Genomic DNA, 16,232 nt, shown 5'->3' on the forward strand with positions numbered 1-16,232 from the left:
ATATTAAATAGGAAGTATAACATTTAACACTTAAGTTTGTATACATTTTTATATCACCATTTTATTATCATTTTTGATATCCCTGTGAAGCTGTTTGAAGAAAAACCTTTCTTTCAGTTAGAATTCATTTTTCTTCTTGATTTGCACGGTAAGAGGCATAGTTACTTGTATTGAACATGAGTATTCATAGCAACAGATTTCAATTTCACAAGGAAATTCCAAGTATCTATAAAGAACCTTAATAAGATATACTTTAAATTCTGAGGAGGGCACTGTCTAGTCTGGAGCACAGTTTAGTGGTTCTGGAAAATAAATTGAGAGAAATAAATTAAAAGTTAACTGACTTTTATTTAATTATCATGTCGCTAAAGTTTTAAATGGCAGATGTCACTTGGAATAGATCCTATTCTCCAGATCCACAATCAAAATAATCAATAAAACATATTCGCTTCAGTGCTTTCTCTGCATGTAGAAAATAGAAATTCTGTCTCTCGTCTGCAACACGCGGCTCCTGATTCTTTTGTGTTAAAGGTGCTGTTTTCCATGGTGAAAATTAAGAGGAAGAAGAAAACGTTTTCTGTATACCCAGCTGTCTGAGCCTGCTCCAAAGAGCCGGCTGGAACCAGCATTTTCACACAGATGCAGGCAGCGATAGTCAGATGGCTCCGTAAGAGCTGCTGCTCAGTTTTGGGTGCAGTTCTGGCCGCACTCAGGCTGTGATTTTTCTGTACAACAGCACTGTCCTTTATCACCTGTATAAATCCCAGAAGGACTAAGAAGGGATAAGTGGGAGAGGGGGGTGCACGCTCAGGATTTCATGGGAATAGCAGCCATTTCTATACTATCTGTCTTAAAATGGAGACCAGTCAGGGTTTTCTCATTCTACAGAGAGATAATTTTCTGCTTGAGATCCTGCAAATTAATTGCCAAGTGTCTCAGCTATCCCAAGAGAGGCTGCGGAAGGTGTATTGATAGTACCTGCAGATAGCTGGGAGAGATGAGCAGTTAATGGGATTCACCAAGTCACCTCCCCGACGGGGGAACGCGCTTCCGGCCTTAACTTAAAAATCAAATTCACCCATTGGAGAAGCTCTCCAGTTTTGCAGGCTAAGAGTTTCTCTCCACACCTGGGATTTCTAGGCTTAACTGCATGATTTCTGCACAAAGGGGGGGCACTTGGTCAGGCCTTGTCCCTGTCACCGCAGCGCAAGTCCTTGGGATAGCCAGCGGAGATTGCCCCGCTAAGGCTCCGTCCTGACCTACTCCTAGGGATGTGGTTTGGGAAGGGGTGAGAAAGTTCCCTGTGGTGATGATGCATGCTGTAAAAGATGAACTTAACCGAGTATATGTTTCAGGGCTACCTAAGCAATGTGCAACGCTGCACCCAGCTGCGTTGAAGGAAGCACTGGACTCCCCGCCGTGTGCTGCCGCAGCGGGTGGGAGCACTGCCTCTATTCCTCATCAGTCCCAGGGATGTATCAATTAAATGCCGGCAAACTACTGTCTCATGAGACTTTACTGGCGAGGCTTGTAAAGTGAATGAAGGAGCATCTCCCATTTTAGCACACTGGTGCCTGTGAAATCTGTGACCCCTTAAGAATCAGGGTAATTTTGCATAGCCTCTGCCCCGCTAGGCTGTGGAAGTAATTCCCCACATACACAAACCCGGTGCCGCTGCAGACTCCAGCAGATTTCCATGGCAGGGTCACATGATTTGGGAAGGTTTAAAGAACAGTGGAAGCATCTGCATGCACAGGGCTGACAGCCAGACAACAAGGTAAGATGCTAACATCCGCAGGTTGTATTCAGCAGTGCAATTCAGTAGAGAGCAACCTGAGGGGGTTCAGCAGACCGTGGAGTGCAGAGGTGTTGAGCATTCGGGTAAAGTACGTGCAGCCAGGCAGACAGGCCCGTGTAGTAGTGATTTGGGTGAAAACATAAGTGTGCTAGAGATTTCTTGTTCACAAATTTTACTCAGAAAAATATATATGAAAGCAAGGTCACTGTCAACAAGTAATTCAAGCAGAATGAAAGCCTTAAGAATTAACAAATCAAGATTGTTTTTTGGATAACAAATAAGAGGCTCTTCTCATCTTAATATTTTTATTAATGCCAATGAGATTGGGTGTCTAGCTGGGGCTGAGAGACAGGGGTGATAGACACTAGACTGGATCAGCTGAACATAGAGAGAAATGTTGCAAATCAGTTTTCCTTAATACATGGACATGTATACCAAATGTTGTGTTATTGCCATCCCAAATGAGTGCCTGTAAGGCTTAGCAAATACTGCACTTCTCTCTGTGTGTGGATGCCCAACGTGTCTGATGAAATAAGAAATGTTTCAAGCTCTCATCTGCAAGTGAAAATGAAGTAAAGTCTTTCTCAGGTTTGAAAAGTTCAGTTCTATGAATTTTTCAAATCGTCATTGCCTTTTCAAACCATTCTGCACCTTCTGGGAAGATGGGTTCACCATCTCATGGTTAAGCTTGTTTACATGAGATTTAAGGTTGGTCTTGCAGGCCCAAGGGGCTCAGCTAATCAACTGGACCACGTAGTGAAACGACCTCCAAACTGTTAGAAGTTCACTCATCACTACTCCGCAACGAAACTAATGGATATGATTATGTCTTTGTTTGCAGCTGGGGAGGGGGCCAGCCGTACTTGGCTCTGCACTATGTTTTGTACCATGCCAGGCATGATGGGGCCCCGTACCAGGTTCTCCGAATCCTCCACCGAGCCTTTCTCTCCGCTTCCAGCCACCTTCCTTGCCTGCTCTCCCGGCTCTTCCCAGCTTCTGCTTCCAGCTCCGAGGCTGTTGTTAGTCCCAGCTGGGGGACTCCACACCTCATGGGCCCCAGCCAGCGTGTTTCAATTACTAAAGCTAACAGCTGATTTAACACATTTCCCAATTATGATGTGCAAAGACGTCATGCAAAACAACCCCCAAACTCTGTAAAAGTTTTGCTTTTACAGAAATAGCAATGGCAAGGACAAAACTTTCCAAGAGGCAGGAAAGGGGACGTGAGAAGAAGGCTGACAAGAGAGATGTGAGGAGTTGGAGCAGGACTGTACATCTGAGCTGACTTGCCTTGTACTATGGCTGGGCTGTGTGAGGCATCTCTTTGTATCAGCCACTCCAGCAGCTGTTTTTGGGATATGTGTGTGGGGAGGAGGACGTTTTAGATGTCTTAGCCTATTTCCTGCATGGAAAATGAATAGACCTTGGAAATTTAAGATCGTGTCTCTGAAGAACCTTGCTAGCTTTTTCCCTAATCACCCTCTTTCACACCCATCTCCTCCAGAGACCCCTTTGTATTTGGATCTTCCCTGCCAATGGGCTAAGGATGGAGATATATATGTATTTGGCAAATAAAGGCACGGTTGACATTGCATCAGAGAGCACAGGCAGCAGCTCTTCACAGAAAGTTACCTACTTGATAAAAAAGGCCAGGGGGAAACAGTGGGAAGGAGCCATTTCAGCTGGGCTTAGCCACATCTTCTGTCAAACAAAGCATATGGAAGTATAACTAGTTACAGAAAGAGGACCCTAATATTTGCCTAACTTGGAGGTGAAGTTCCTTGGAAAAAGGGGAAACCAACTGGGATGAATCTAGACAAGGAAAACAGGTCTATACTAATGCATCCTTAATAGACCTCCCGAACAGATGAATAAGAGAATCTATTTTCTTGCTCAGATATATATTGTCTATGTGTATGTATATATAAATGTAATCAAAGCTTTATACCCTACTATGCCATGTTTTCCTAATACAATTGCCTACTACTGTCCTACCGAATTCCTGCCTCCAGCTCCTGCTCTCTCCTCTCCCTGGGAAAGATGGATTTGCAATGTCTGACAGGTCCACGTTGACCTTAATAGAATTACTTCCAATCTATGCTGGCATCGATGAGAAGGATGTCTTGTCCTTTTCTGTGCCTATTGTCAGCAAACAATCATTCTTTCATAGTTGCTACAATATGTGGATGGGGAGTGTCTGGGATACTGTTGCAGATATCGGGAATTTGAAAGTGAAAGGGTTTTACCTATGTGAATCTAGTCAGTCTAATCTATAAGAGAAATAGAACACAGAATTTCTTTGCTGATCAAACTTAATTTCATTAGCTAATGAGTCATGTAATTAAAAGCAATGTGTCCATTTTCCTGTCTGGCCAGACAGCTCCTGGTAGGTGTTGCTGATGGCACCAAATGAAGGGGACCACTGATAGCACAAAACTAGTTAGAGAGGAACTGAATACTGATGGCCTCATTGCAAGTCTAGTTCTCTATGCTGTAGACATCTATAGCTTCTTTTTATGAAGTATGATCTCCATGCTGGGCACCTTCTCCAATGATAACCCTTAAGAAGCATGCTGTCACAAGAGAGTGGAGTGAATAGGAAATTGCTACGGATATTCTCTCTTCCTAAAACAAGAGGTATTTTACTGTGAGAGATATGTAAATCACAGCAGAGAAACTGGCCAGCTAAACTACCAGGGGGCTACATCTGGGGAAGAATTAAAGTAAGTCTCTTTATTACATACCTTACGAAGAGGCAACATTTGAGATGCAGCTACGACGATGGCAACCTCATGTCTCCTGCACCCACAGCCGCAAAGAGCTGCTCCTCGGGTCCCTTTTGGAGTGCCGCCTGCCCCTCAGGCTAGCTGCCCCAGAATATGCTAACCTCCCCAGAGGCTCCCTGCCTGTTTGAACAGAAAGTCAGGTCCCAAGGGCAGCTCCGAGGCAACTTTTGTAAGACAGTCCAATTTCCCATGGATTCTGCAGCTTGCAGTGCCTCCAACCTGCTGCTGCCAGGGCCATGGAGCAAAAAGTGAAAAGTTTGTTTTCTATACCCTTAGCCAACAGAGTCCTAAAGACATATTTTTTACCTTTTTGTGATCTTGCACAGAAGGAGATGACTTGCAAATATGTCCCTCTATGCTAGATTCTATTTCTTTATATCCATGATGTTCTGCATTGTGTATTTGCCAAGTAATTCCAGGTTGTAATTCATTCAAAACAAAGGGGTTTGTGTGGTGTTTATTCTTTAATGATTGGACAGTGGATTAGAGCAGACTTTTGGCAGAGATCCTTCAAACTTGTTTACATTTCCATCTGTCTCTGCATCTTCTTGAGGTTTTTCAGGTTATTGTGCATGTACCTTATTTCATATTCCTAAGAGGAACAGGCATTTTAAAAATTGAAGTAAATTAGATATTTCAGGTTTTGAAATTTCACACTTAGGTATTCCTCAGTGTCTAACAGGTAGTTTTTTAGTTGCCTTAGAATTCTGAACGCTTTTGTTTCTTCTACAGCTAATTTATTATGCCCTCCTTGAGAAAACCAGATTGCTTGTTTTTAGCCTTTAAATGCTTTCATATAGCTTTTAGTCGTTGTCTTGCATTAATGCGGTGGATCTATAGTTAGGGAGACTAAGAAATATTTCACTTTCATGTGTTGGCTTCAACACTTTGAAAAATAGATCTTAGACTTGGTGTTTCATATTCATCTCCATTTTGCTTCTGAACACGCATGGAAAAGTGGCATGGTAATTTAAGTTCTTTTGGCAGGGAATTTGCTAGTAGCCTTTACTCCTTGAAATGCATTTGGAAATGCTTTTTTATTGTTTGAAAAATCTCAAAGCATCATTACAGCCATGTAGAGTTATTAAATATATATTTTAATGGAAGCTATGAACTGTTATTTTCCCTTGGATGCACATCTGTATGTGTATGGGGAGGGGGTGGATTGACAGGCTTTTCTTCTGGAAGTTGCCATTCTCCTTGTTGATCTGAATTATGTTTATTATGTAATAAATTTCTCTTTTTTATGGTATGAAACCTCCCTTTCGTGTGTTTATACTGCCTTGCAGCAACCCGAGTGTTTTAAATGTCACAGTGAGCAGCTGAGTTCAAGGTATCTATGTGATTTGATCACAGAGTAGTTTTCAGCTGTTTCTTTTGGGCATGATTGCAACCTAATCTCTGATAGGACTAAAGGCACACTGACAAACAAGATGGTTTTTGCCATTTGAAGTTTGGATTTTAGAGATTTTTGTGTGTTGAAGTAATATGGCATTTGTGATCTTAGAAATGTGAATAATGTCATTTTTACATGCTTTATCTGAAATAGTAGCATTCTTTCAAACTACCTGTTTGAGAAATCCGGGCTAGCTCTGCTAGCTCAAGAGGGGAGATCAAATTAGGACATCTCAGAAAGCTAACTGTTCAAATCAGGTTTATTTAAATGCCATTAAACTGAACAACCAGAAACAATTCACTGTTGAGAGTCTTTGGCATGTATATCCAACATACAATATGCACATACACTGTATTTTGCTCTTTGTCCTTGCATATAAAGGTACATCATTTAAAAGAGATACACAGCATATACTTCTGTATTGCAGTGGTAGAAACAAGGGAGATGCCTATTCAGGTATCCTGCTGAAAAACAACAGCTTGCTGGTGCCAGCCATCTTCCATAGCTGCAATATCATCGCTAAAGTGTCCTTAGCTTGTTTAATGGTCTCAGGGGACACCCCCGCCAGGGTCCCTCTCTGTGCAAGCGGTTGTCAGCAGGAGTCCCATTCCTTACCTCTACCTCATTCTGATGCTGCACATAGGGAGGATGAGGCTGGAAACTAAGGAGCAGAGACAGGTACCGAAGAGGTTGTTTGGATCCAGGTAGGGCATCATCTGCTTTCAAAGCTACAGGAGAAAACCTCTCCAAAATGCAGAAACTTCCTGGTTCAATTTCAAACACAGTGTTGAAGAGATGGCGAAGTGCTTGACTGAGTGGACTGATCCAGAGTAGATTAATTTATTTTCCTGGGTGCGTACATCTATCTCTATATATACAATAAAAGCAATAGAAATGACGAAGAGTAATGATGTCTCATCTCATGTTAAAACAATGTCGCGTCCTAAATCTCTCAAGACAGCACCACTGCTCACTCTGTAGGTCATTCTAATGGCAAGAAGTTTAGAAGAAATATCCTTTATGGAGGGAAAAAGGGACAAACTTTTAGATGCACGGGTTCTTTTCTACTTCTGAAACAGAATCAGGAAAGGGTCTTTTTTACACCTATTATTGTTGTTGTTAAGCTGTTTGGGCTGAATTTTTTTTTATGTATTCCCTCCAGAAACTCTTACTACACAAGACATTCAAAGGTAGAAGAGGTAGTCCTGGCTATACAACAGATGAAAAAGTAATCAGATCAAAACCAAATACATAGAGAAGAATGGAAAAGATCTTTTTTCCTATGGCAGTGTAGCTCTGGAGCTGGTCCATGGTGCCTGCAGCACACTAGTGTCCTCTCATTAGCCTCCGGCTTTGGTCAGAAGAGGGCCCCCATTTTGTAGCCTTTTTGGCTCTTCCCTGCTCCGCTTCCTTTCAGTATTACAGTCTGTCAGGCAGGCTGGTGAGCAGAGTGGGCTCTGTGCCCCCCGGGGGTGGCAGTGCCTGCATGCCCCCTACTCACCCTGCTGGTGCCTTCCCATCTCCAGGCAGAGCAGCACCAGCTCCTTGGCCAGAGGTCTTTGGTAGCCAGGGATATCCGAGCAGGGCTTGTCCCACGGTGCAGCGCCTCACCTGGCAGCCGGGCTGGAAGAAAAAGAGAGGATGCAATGGTTTTCCGCAGGGACTGGCTGCATTCCCTCAGTTCGCAGTGCACAGGCTGAGACCAGCACAGGTCTGTGTTACGCTAATAAAGGGAAGACACACAGGCTCTCGCCTTCCTTACGTACCACATCAGGCTTATCTCTGCATATTAAACAGGACTTTGTTTAGCAATCCAGGGCTATGAAAGCAGTCTTTTTGTGTGAGTTGCATGTGCAAATATCTCATCTGGGCCTAAAAGAACACAAAATATGTGTATGCACAGTTCCTTTTTCACATTGTTATTATTGTCATTGCTGTTATGAGAGTCCACATTTAACATTAATTTGGGGTCGTTTCCCTGTATGTATTGCTTCCGTCCTTCCATGTACCCAGTCTGTCTGACGCTATTAGGTATGAGAAAGATAATCTTTGCACCTTTAATGGGTTACCTTTTATTTTAGATGAAAAATTATTTTCCAAAATAGATGGAATGCTCACTGTCTTTGATGCCAGCTCAGTACACCACCGAGTATCATCTTGGCTTTATCTTCACTACTCTGTGGTGGGATATTGAAAATAAACTGTTCATTTTTGGCAGTTTTTTAACTTGTCACCCTCAGAGATGTTTGAAAGAGACTTTTGATTCACAAAGTTTTATATATATTTTAGATGATGAAAAGCCAGAATTTTACTTTCATGTTTCAGCAATAAATGTGGAACCCTCTGAACTTTTTTTAAATAGCAAATCTTATTAATTGTAGATGAAGGATTAAAGGAGATTTAAATAAGAGAAGCTAAAATGATTACGTTAGCGGTGGCCCTGGCCACACATTCCTTATCTGTTGTTTTTTTTTAATTTTCTGTGCCTGTCCCACTGCATTCTGTTCTCTGATAGCATCATTTCTGACCTCTTCCCAGGGGTTGTTTTACCAGGTCCTGACCATGGCATCCTGAATGTATCCATCAGGGAAATCATACAGAAAACGAATCTGCAGCTGGTTCCCTGGTTCATTGGTTAGATAATACAAACCAGGACATCTTTCTATTTAATACTTTAAAATGTGAATGCAGAATTCTTTGGTTTAAGAAAATAATGTGAAAGCATTTCAGTGGAATCATATATAGCCTTTCATATCTTTAAACAGTTATTGTTTTGAACTATATATACGCACTCTTTAAGCAAGCTGATAAATGGACCTCCAGGGCAAAAGCTTTACAAATGAAAAAGGGTATCCCTGGAGAAAACCAACCTTTCCTTTAAATCCACCCTCCTCTCCTTCCTTCCCCAATATCCCACTCTCTTTATTTAGGAAAGCTGCAATATATTCCTCAGTGGATCTGCTACCTTTGTATATTTTTTAATATATTGAATCAATTTTATGTATTGCATGTTATAACTTCAGGGTTGTACTACCAGTCCTTCTGCCATCCTCCATTAGAAAACAAACAAACAGACTTTTTTTAGGACATAATATAAATCTTGTCTTTTTAGGGGGGAGATTTAGACTATGCATAGCAACTGCGGTCATGGAAAACTGAATGATCGCTTGGTTAAGCATTTTATCTCCATAAATAAGTGTGATTTTTTTTGTCTTTGAAAGGTCTATGAGCAAGTGCTAGTTTGGTATGGTTTTATGTTGGTGGGAAGCCCTCTAGGGTGCAAAAACCTCTGCTTTGAAAGTACTTGCTGGATTCTTGAACAGCAGGAAGGAAAAGGTCTAATGGCTGAGCATAGAGTAGAGCATGTTTTCATGCGCCCAAGAACTATCACTATGGAGCAGTTGTATGGCAGATTTGATCCAATTTCACATGAATGGAGCAATGGCTGGTGTTTCAGAGAGCAGAACAGGGCTCCTGTAGTGAAAACTACTAACCACTTTAATTATATTTTCATGCGTGGCCTATTTTATACTGCAATTTTCCTGAAAGGCTTACAATTTGATTTCTCAGATTCAGGAGATTAGTTTGGTTAGGGTTTTCTTTGAAAACTAATGGACACCTGGCAAGCTTTTTTTTTTTTTTTTGCTTCATGTGTGAACATATGTTACAAACAAACCTTACCAATAAACCCTTAAAACTATTTTTAAATGTGATAATAAGTAAAAGGCCAGTCTTAACCAGCAGTATTCAATGTGAATAAGTGAACTGCAAAAGGCTGAGGAACTGCTTGTGATGAAGAGCCTGGCTACTGTTCATCTTGGTTCAGAAATTGTCTTGTGGTGCAGGACTGAAGTGGACAGGATGACTGTAAGCATACATGTGCATATCTATCTGTCTGTAAAGCAATGGCCTGGCCTTTCTGGATGGTTCCTGCTCGGACTTACAGGCTGGTGTGTCCCTGAGTAATAGCATAGTTAAGCGAGTTGAAGATCTGAACAGGATTTGGCTATGGGGCGGACAATAAATTCTAAGCCCGTGTTTCTGACTGTATAAATATTGGAGGAAAAACTGTTATGGACTCACTCTATTTACAAAATGCATCTTCCTTGCAGTACAGTCCCTGTTAGTATTTGCTGTGAATTGGATAGTATAAAAAGATTATTTTGCAGTATAGTTAAATCTGTTTCTGAAACAAACTGTCATAAGGGAGCACAATGCAGAAGCTGTCCAGAGAAATCAAAAAGAAAGACATTTAGCCAACATGATTTTTCAAAAGGAAAACAAAATTGTGTCTCAAATCAGCAGTATATAATCATGAACAGACTCGTTTTCATAATGTCCTTGAAACAAATCTGCCATATGAGATGAAAACATAATGTATAAAGATACTGTGGCAAATGCAATGCAACAAGCTACTTCGGTATAACCTGGATCCAGGAACCTGAGACAACACTAAATAACAATATTAACATATAAAATGATATTGCTGAGAGAAAGGAAAAGGAATTAAGGAGGGCAAGGGAGAGAACATGTTGCCAGCAGTGAATTGAAGTGAGATAGAAAATGGGTGAGACAGATGATATAGGAAGAAGTTTCTCGCAGATGGTGGGAGCGTGGAGGGGGGAGTGAATGCTCCTGAGAGTAGCAGGCGTTTCAGAAAAGGGGGATGGCAGTGCCAGCTTAGTGGAGGGAAGGAGATCACAACAGCAGAAAATAATTCCACATTCTATTATATGCACGTTAAAAAACTGGCTCTGGTGTAATTTTGTGGCATGTCTGTGCATTCATCAATGAAGACCCTGGTTTTAGTTTTGTAGGGGCAGCTGCTCAGGCTCTCAATAGTTCTCCCACATGAGGATTGCCCGCTCACAAAGCACTGCAAATAATAGAGATTTTTTTCTCATATTTTCAGGAAGATAAAAATCCGTGGAGAACATGTTCATTTTAACGAGGTCACAGGTTTGCCAACGGGACTGCTCTGAGACTTATCTGGCAAGAAATGGTTTGTTTGGTGCAGGTCTTTTTTTCTGCCCCAGACTCCTCACCTGCTATCAGTTCTTCAGCCAGCTGGGACTTCATTAGCCAATTCCATACTGCTGGGCAAAGTGGCTTACCTTTTCTCATGTCGTGGTTCAGGGCACCCAACAGGTTTCTTCGGCTCCGGTTTAGCAGGGCAGCCCACGTGTTTCATACTGCCAGCCTATGAGCAGAAGGACCTGGCACAGTAACTTCTGTGCAGGAGCAGTCTGCCCACTGCCTGCTGCAGTTTCCTCTGGGCCAACTTACCCTGCCAGCATGGGAGCTTCTCCCCGCTAACCAAATGGACATATCCTAGACTTCTAGCCTTTAAGTGACTTGATTAATGTTCGCTCAGGGGTCTGTACATGAAACCAAAAGTGCCTTTTGGTTGACTGATCCTGCCTTCAAGACCAAAAAAAAAATCATTAGTTCTTACTTTGAGGAACCTGTTCCATTCTTCTCTACTTCTCTCTTCTCAAGGATCATTGAGATGTACAATCTCAATAATCGTACAACACAGATGCAGTAAGAGTAGCTGTCAGCAGAGATGTCTGTCCTTTGCAAGGTTTCCAGGAATTCTAGAGTGGATACAGTGAAGTAAACTGGTACAATGCAAGGAGACATGACACAACGAGATGAAGAAAAGACAATCCAGAGACAGCAAGACAAAGAAAAAACAATTCAGAGGAAGAGATGACCCCAAAGGTGAAGAGGAGGCCACACAACCAGTTTTCTTCATGCGAGAAAAATCTCACTAAAGAGAAGTAAAATCTGTAAATACTTCAGTAACATGTCTATTCTGCGCACACAGCTACTGCAAGTGCTCCAGGGATGTTGTGTAATCGTGACTGGGAGGCTGGGAGGGAGGGTGATCGCTCTATTAGAATGTGGCCCACACTGTGAGAAAATAATAATAAATGGATTGCTGCATCTTCAACTCTTAATTTAATTTAATTTAATTGCATTTAATTAATATGATTTTTTAATCAAGAAGCAAAATCTAATGTATGATAATAACTATGCTCTTCAGGAGAGCCTGTGAAAATCATGCATCTTGTTTGTAGATGGTACCAAAAGCTGTTTAGCCTGGGGGATAGATGCCTTATATTTCAAGGATATTGAGTTCAAAACCTATGTAGTTTGTACTTTCATTAAAATTTCTATTAACTTTTTCCATTGGTATAGGACTTATGATTTAATTCTTTCTATTTTTTTCAAAGAAATTGATTTATAAGCTAACTTATTTCTCATGTAAGAGAGACAAATTAACTGAGAGGCAAAGTAACTGTTCATCAGCTAGTGACTATCTTTATGCCATTTTGGTAATTTATTTGTTTATTTCCAATATTCAGGTTTCTTTTAATACATAAACTGTTCTTTAAAATACTCAGAAAAGCTAAGGTCTGATTCAGCTGTTGCTCTGCTTTTTACCTTCTCATGCTATAAAGTCCACAGCTCCACATTTGTATAAATAAATATATAACAGGCTCCCGTGAGGTGTCCAATACCTAAACTAAAATGCCATAATGCTGAACAAATAGCTTCACTTCATACCCTGGAACAGGATGGACTGTCAGTGAAAATCATCTGTGATACTTCTGTCTTTTTATCTTGAACACAGCGAAATGATAAACCTCCAGAATGCTAATAAAGTCTGTAGGATGTGTTCTGCACTTGCTGCATTTGCTGACACCAAACTGTGAATTTTCATTACCATGGGGCAAATGCCAAGTCCACATTTGTGAAGCTCTTTTCTGGCTATGTAGATGAACATCCTGGTGGGGACAATTTGGCCTACAGCACCCACAACACACTTTAGACTTTTGTTCCATATGGCCCAGTTGCCTGGAGCTAAAATACCAATATAGAGCTGTAGGATGTCTTGTCCAGATGACAAGGGTGTTATTAACATGTTAGAAGAATAATAACAACTAAGTATTCAGTGCTGAGACCGTCTCATATACTATGCATAACTTTTTATTATTGTTGATATTTAAAAATGCACCTTTCAGGCTCAGTTCTGATTCCATTTGTCACATTGCTGTTTTTAAAGGTCTCTTATCCCTACACTGATGTATTATTCTCCAGTCTGAAAAGTAATTGCAAGTCCTTGTGGCTCATAAGGGATTTGAATCCTTTGCTGACTAAGTATGCGATTTAAATAAATGCTCATCATTAAGCAGGTATGTAGAAGCTGTGTTACACTGGAACCTCAATGTGCTCTAAGTGGTATTTGGTACTATAAAGCACAAAGATATTTTTCACAGAAGAACCCTTCTTGGAAAGGTCTCACATGAAGAAGAAGAAATGAGTAAGAACAAGCGACTGAACTTTCTGAACTGCTCTTTCATAATCCTCCCTCTGTCCTTTCACTTTTCTCATCTTGAAAAGTGACACAATTACCATTTTATTGCACTGTGAACAAAAAATGGCTAAACTCATCTTGGTTTCTCTGGATGTGGCAGACCAGCAACCTACGTATCTACAGAGCACAGGTATGTCTGAGGACCTGCACAGCCAGGGTGACCTTTGGCCACTCATTACCCCTTCAGGTTAGAGTTCCCTTCTCCAGGTAAATGCAGCAATGTTTTGTGGTTTGTGCTGCCTGTTCATAGGAAACATAAACAAGGGTGCTGGGTATTATTATTATTATTATTATTATTACTACTACTACTACTACTACTACTACTACTACTACTACTACTACTACTACTACTACTACTACTACTACTACTACTACTACTACTACTACTATTATTCAGCTTTCCACTCACCCCCCCCCCGCCTTGTTTTTTCCTGTTGTCTCTGTGGCTTTCCAGAACTGTCAGCAGCAATTTTGGCTGGTCTGTGAGGAGAGCACCACTCTATGCCTGGCATCAGGTGAAGCAAACTGCAAGAAAATGTTCTTCTCAACAGCTTTGCTGAAAAATGCCCCTTATTGTTCTAAACACAGGAAGGGGTGGTTGGGATGCAAAACAGAGGACCCAGCCACGTACTTGTGCACTGTTTCTCTCCCTCGCATTTGATCACTGGCATTGCTCCTTTCTCTTCTGCCTGCAGGCTTTATAAAGCCAGAGAAGAGACAAGAAAGTCCCTCAGTTGCAGACTCTCCGGTTCTTTCCCTCTTTGGCCCTGCAGTAGCAGCTGCTCAAAGAACTGGGTCCTCAGTGACCACAGCGAAAAATGTGCTCATCCCTCCACAGCATAGTGGCATAGGGTAAAGTTCAGCTGCTCCTTCCTCTCTACCACTGCTGTGTTGCATTTGCTCTGCTCAAGCTGTCTTCATGTTCTCCTCCTTCCTCTGCTAAATCTGTGGTTCTCCCCACAGCGCTCAAATCCTGACTTTGGTTTTGCTTGGAAAGACATTAACGCGCCTCTGAGCACACACCTGATATCTAGCAAGCAGCTGTCAAATGCAACAAGTTTTGTTGAACCTCTACAGTATTCACTGCTATTTGCAGTGAGTTCAGCAGAGTCAGGGGAAAGAGCCCAGTGGGCAAGTGCTCCTTGGTGTCAGGCTGTGGGAAGTCCAGAGGTCTGGGAACGTAATTTCCCATGTCAAACAGATCTGATCAGAGAGCAATGTCCCCTAGTAACTTACAGCCTCGGTCTATCACCTCACTGTACCTTTTCTTTTTCTTTCAGATGCCTGGCTCTAAGATATTTAAATCACCTAAATGTCTTGGCATACTCTGCTGCTATGGCACCAGCCACCGCAGCCGTCGGGCCCTGAGTCGTCAGGTGGAGGCACAGGGCCGTCAGCTGCGAGGGAGCACGGATCTCAGGTGAGGTTTCTGCATTTGGTCACTAAACTGGTGGTGGCGTTTTCAAGCGCAATTGCTGGGCATGCTTAATTTTTACATTTCTTTTCTTTTCAAGCTGCCTGAGCTATCCTCAAGATTCACAACGTGGAGTAATTTCTGACTGTGCTTGGACCTCAGCGAAGGCAGCGCTGCAATTTCATAGTGGTTTCTTTCAGCTTTTCTTGCACTCAGTCTTAAAAGCTCCTGGTGATGCTGCTGTGACCAATAGCTGAAGGAGACTGTGGGACAGGCATTGACTATGTGATTTGTATCTAGATCATTAAACCATCTCCTTCCCAGTACTTTAAACACATCCCAAAGATTCTCTAGGCTAATGGTATCTTGACCCTGGTTTCCTCCAGAAACAAGGTTTCTGTGATGCTGTCTGCATGTTTCTGTGTCTAACAACTTGTGAACCAGTCAGTCAACATCAATCAGATCTGCCATAGAGGCACAGGGATCAGGGAACACATTCACAGACAGATTCACACTTTCCTGCCCATGCGTGGTACAGTCTGATCTGTGATCCTCATACAAGAACAGGAATTCACCTTTTCTCCCTCTGTACAGATTTCATTTCCGAGCCCAGGTGTTGCCCTGGTGCATGGCACACTTGCACCAGAGATCATGAAGAGCTTCTGTGTTCCAGACTCCAGACAGGAAAAAAAAAATTAAAATCCTTCAAGTTTTATGCAAATAGCAGGAGCAGGAGAGGACCAAGATTTCTGGAGTGGCTCACACTGGAGGGAAGGCTGTGGCATAAGCCCATCCTGTGCTAGACTTCAGTAAATTTGTGTAAGTGAGACTTCCTCGCAGCACGCCGTGTTGGCGGGAAAACAGTGTATTTAAAAAGCAATGATTCAAAAGATTTCTGAAACAGGTAATCTATAAAATATGTGGTGTATATAAAAAATATATTACTAAAGAATGATGTGTCAGTCTAGAAACTGGGACTGAAAACCAGGGGTTCCTTAGGTGGGGCTAGAGCTGAGAAAAGTAGGGTCAGAAGAAAGCCTAAAGTAGGTTGGGGACAGTTCAGGATAAATTAGACTTTGTGCCCAGAAAGTTGCTAGGCAGCCATTTTCTCTGAGTGAGTTACAAACAACAGATTCCTCCTCTTGAAATACAGAAAGTTCCCAGTTTGATAGTGCTGACAAAACAAACAAACAAACAGGTATTTGCATTTTATGTTGAGCACCCAGGCAAATCCCATGAGCAGAAGCTCATGAGAAAGTAAATAATTTTGTCTGCAAAGTCTGACGTGCAGAAAACAGAGCATGAGCCATAGGGCGAAGGCTGAGGATGCAGAATTTAGTCTTTGGTTAAAAACAGATTTCCTTGATCCTCATACTTGCAGGGTGGTTGCCAGAGGGTCATGTCCCTGGTAGGAGCAGGTCTTGTGGCCGGGTCACTTCCATTCCAGCATGGCC

The sequence above is a fragment of the Aptenodytes forsteri genome, unplaced genomic scaffold (genome assembly GCF_000699145.1).
Source record: "Aptenodytes forsteri isolate BGI_AS27 unplaced genomic scaffold, ASM69914v1 Scaffold360, whole genome shotgun sequence".
Lineage (NCBI taxonomy): Eukaryota > Metazoa > Chordata > Aves > Sphenisciformes > Spheniscidae > Aptenodytes > Aptenodytes forsteri.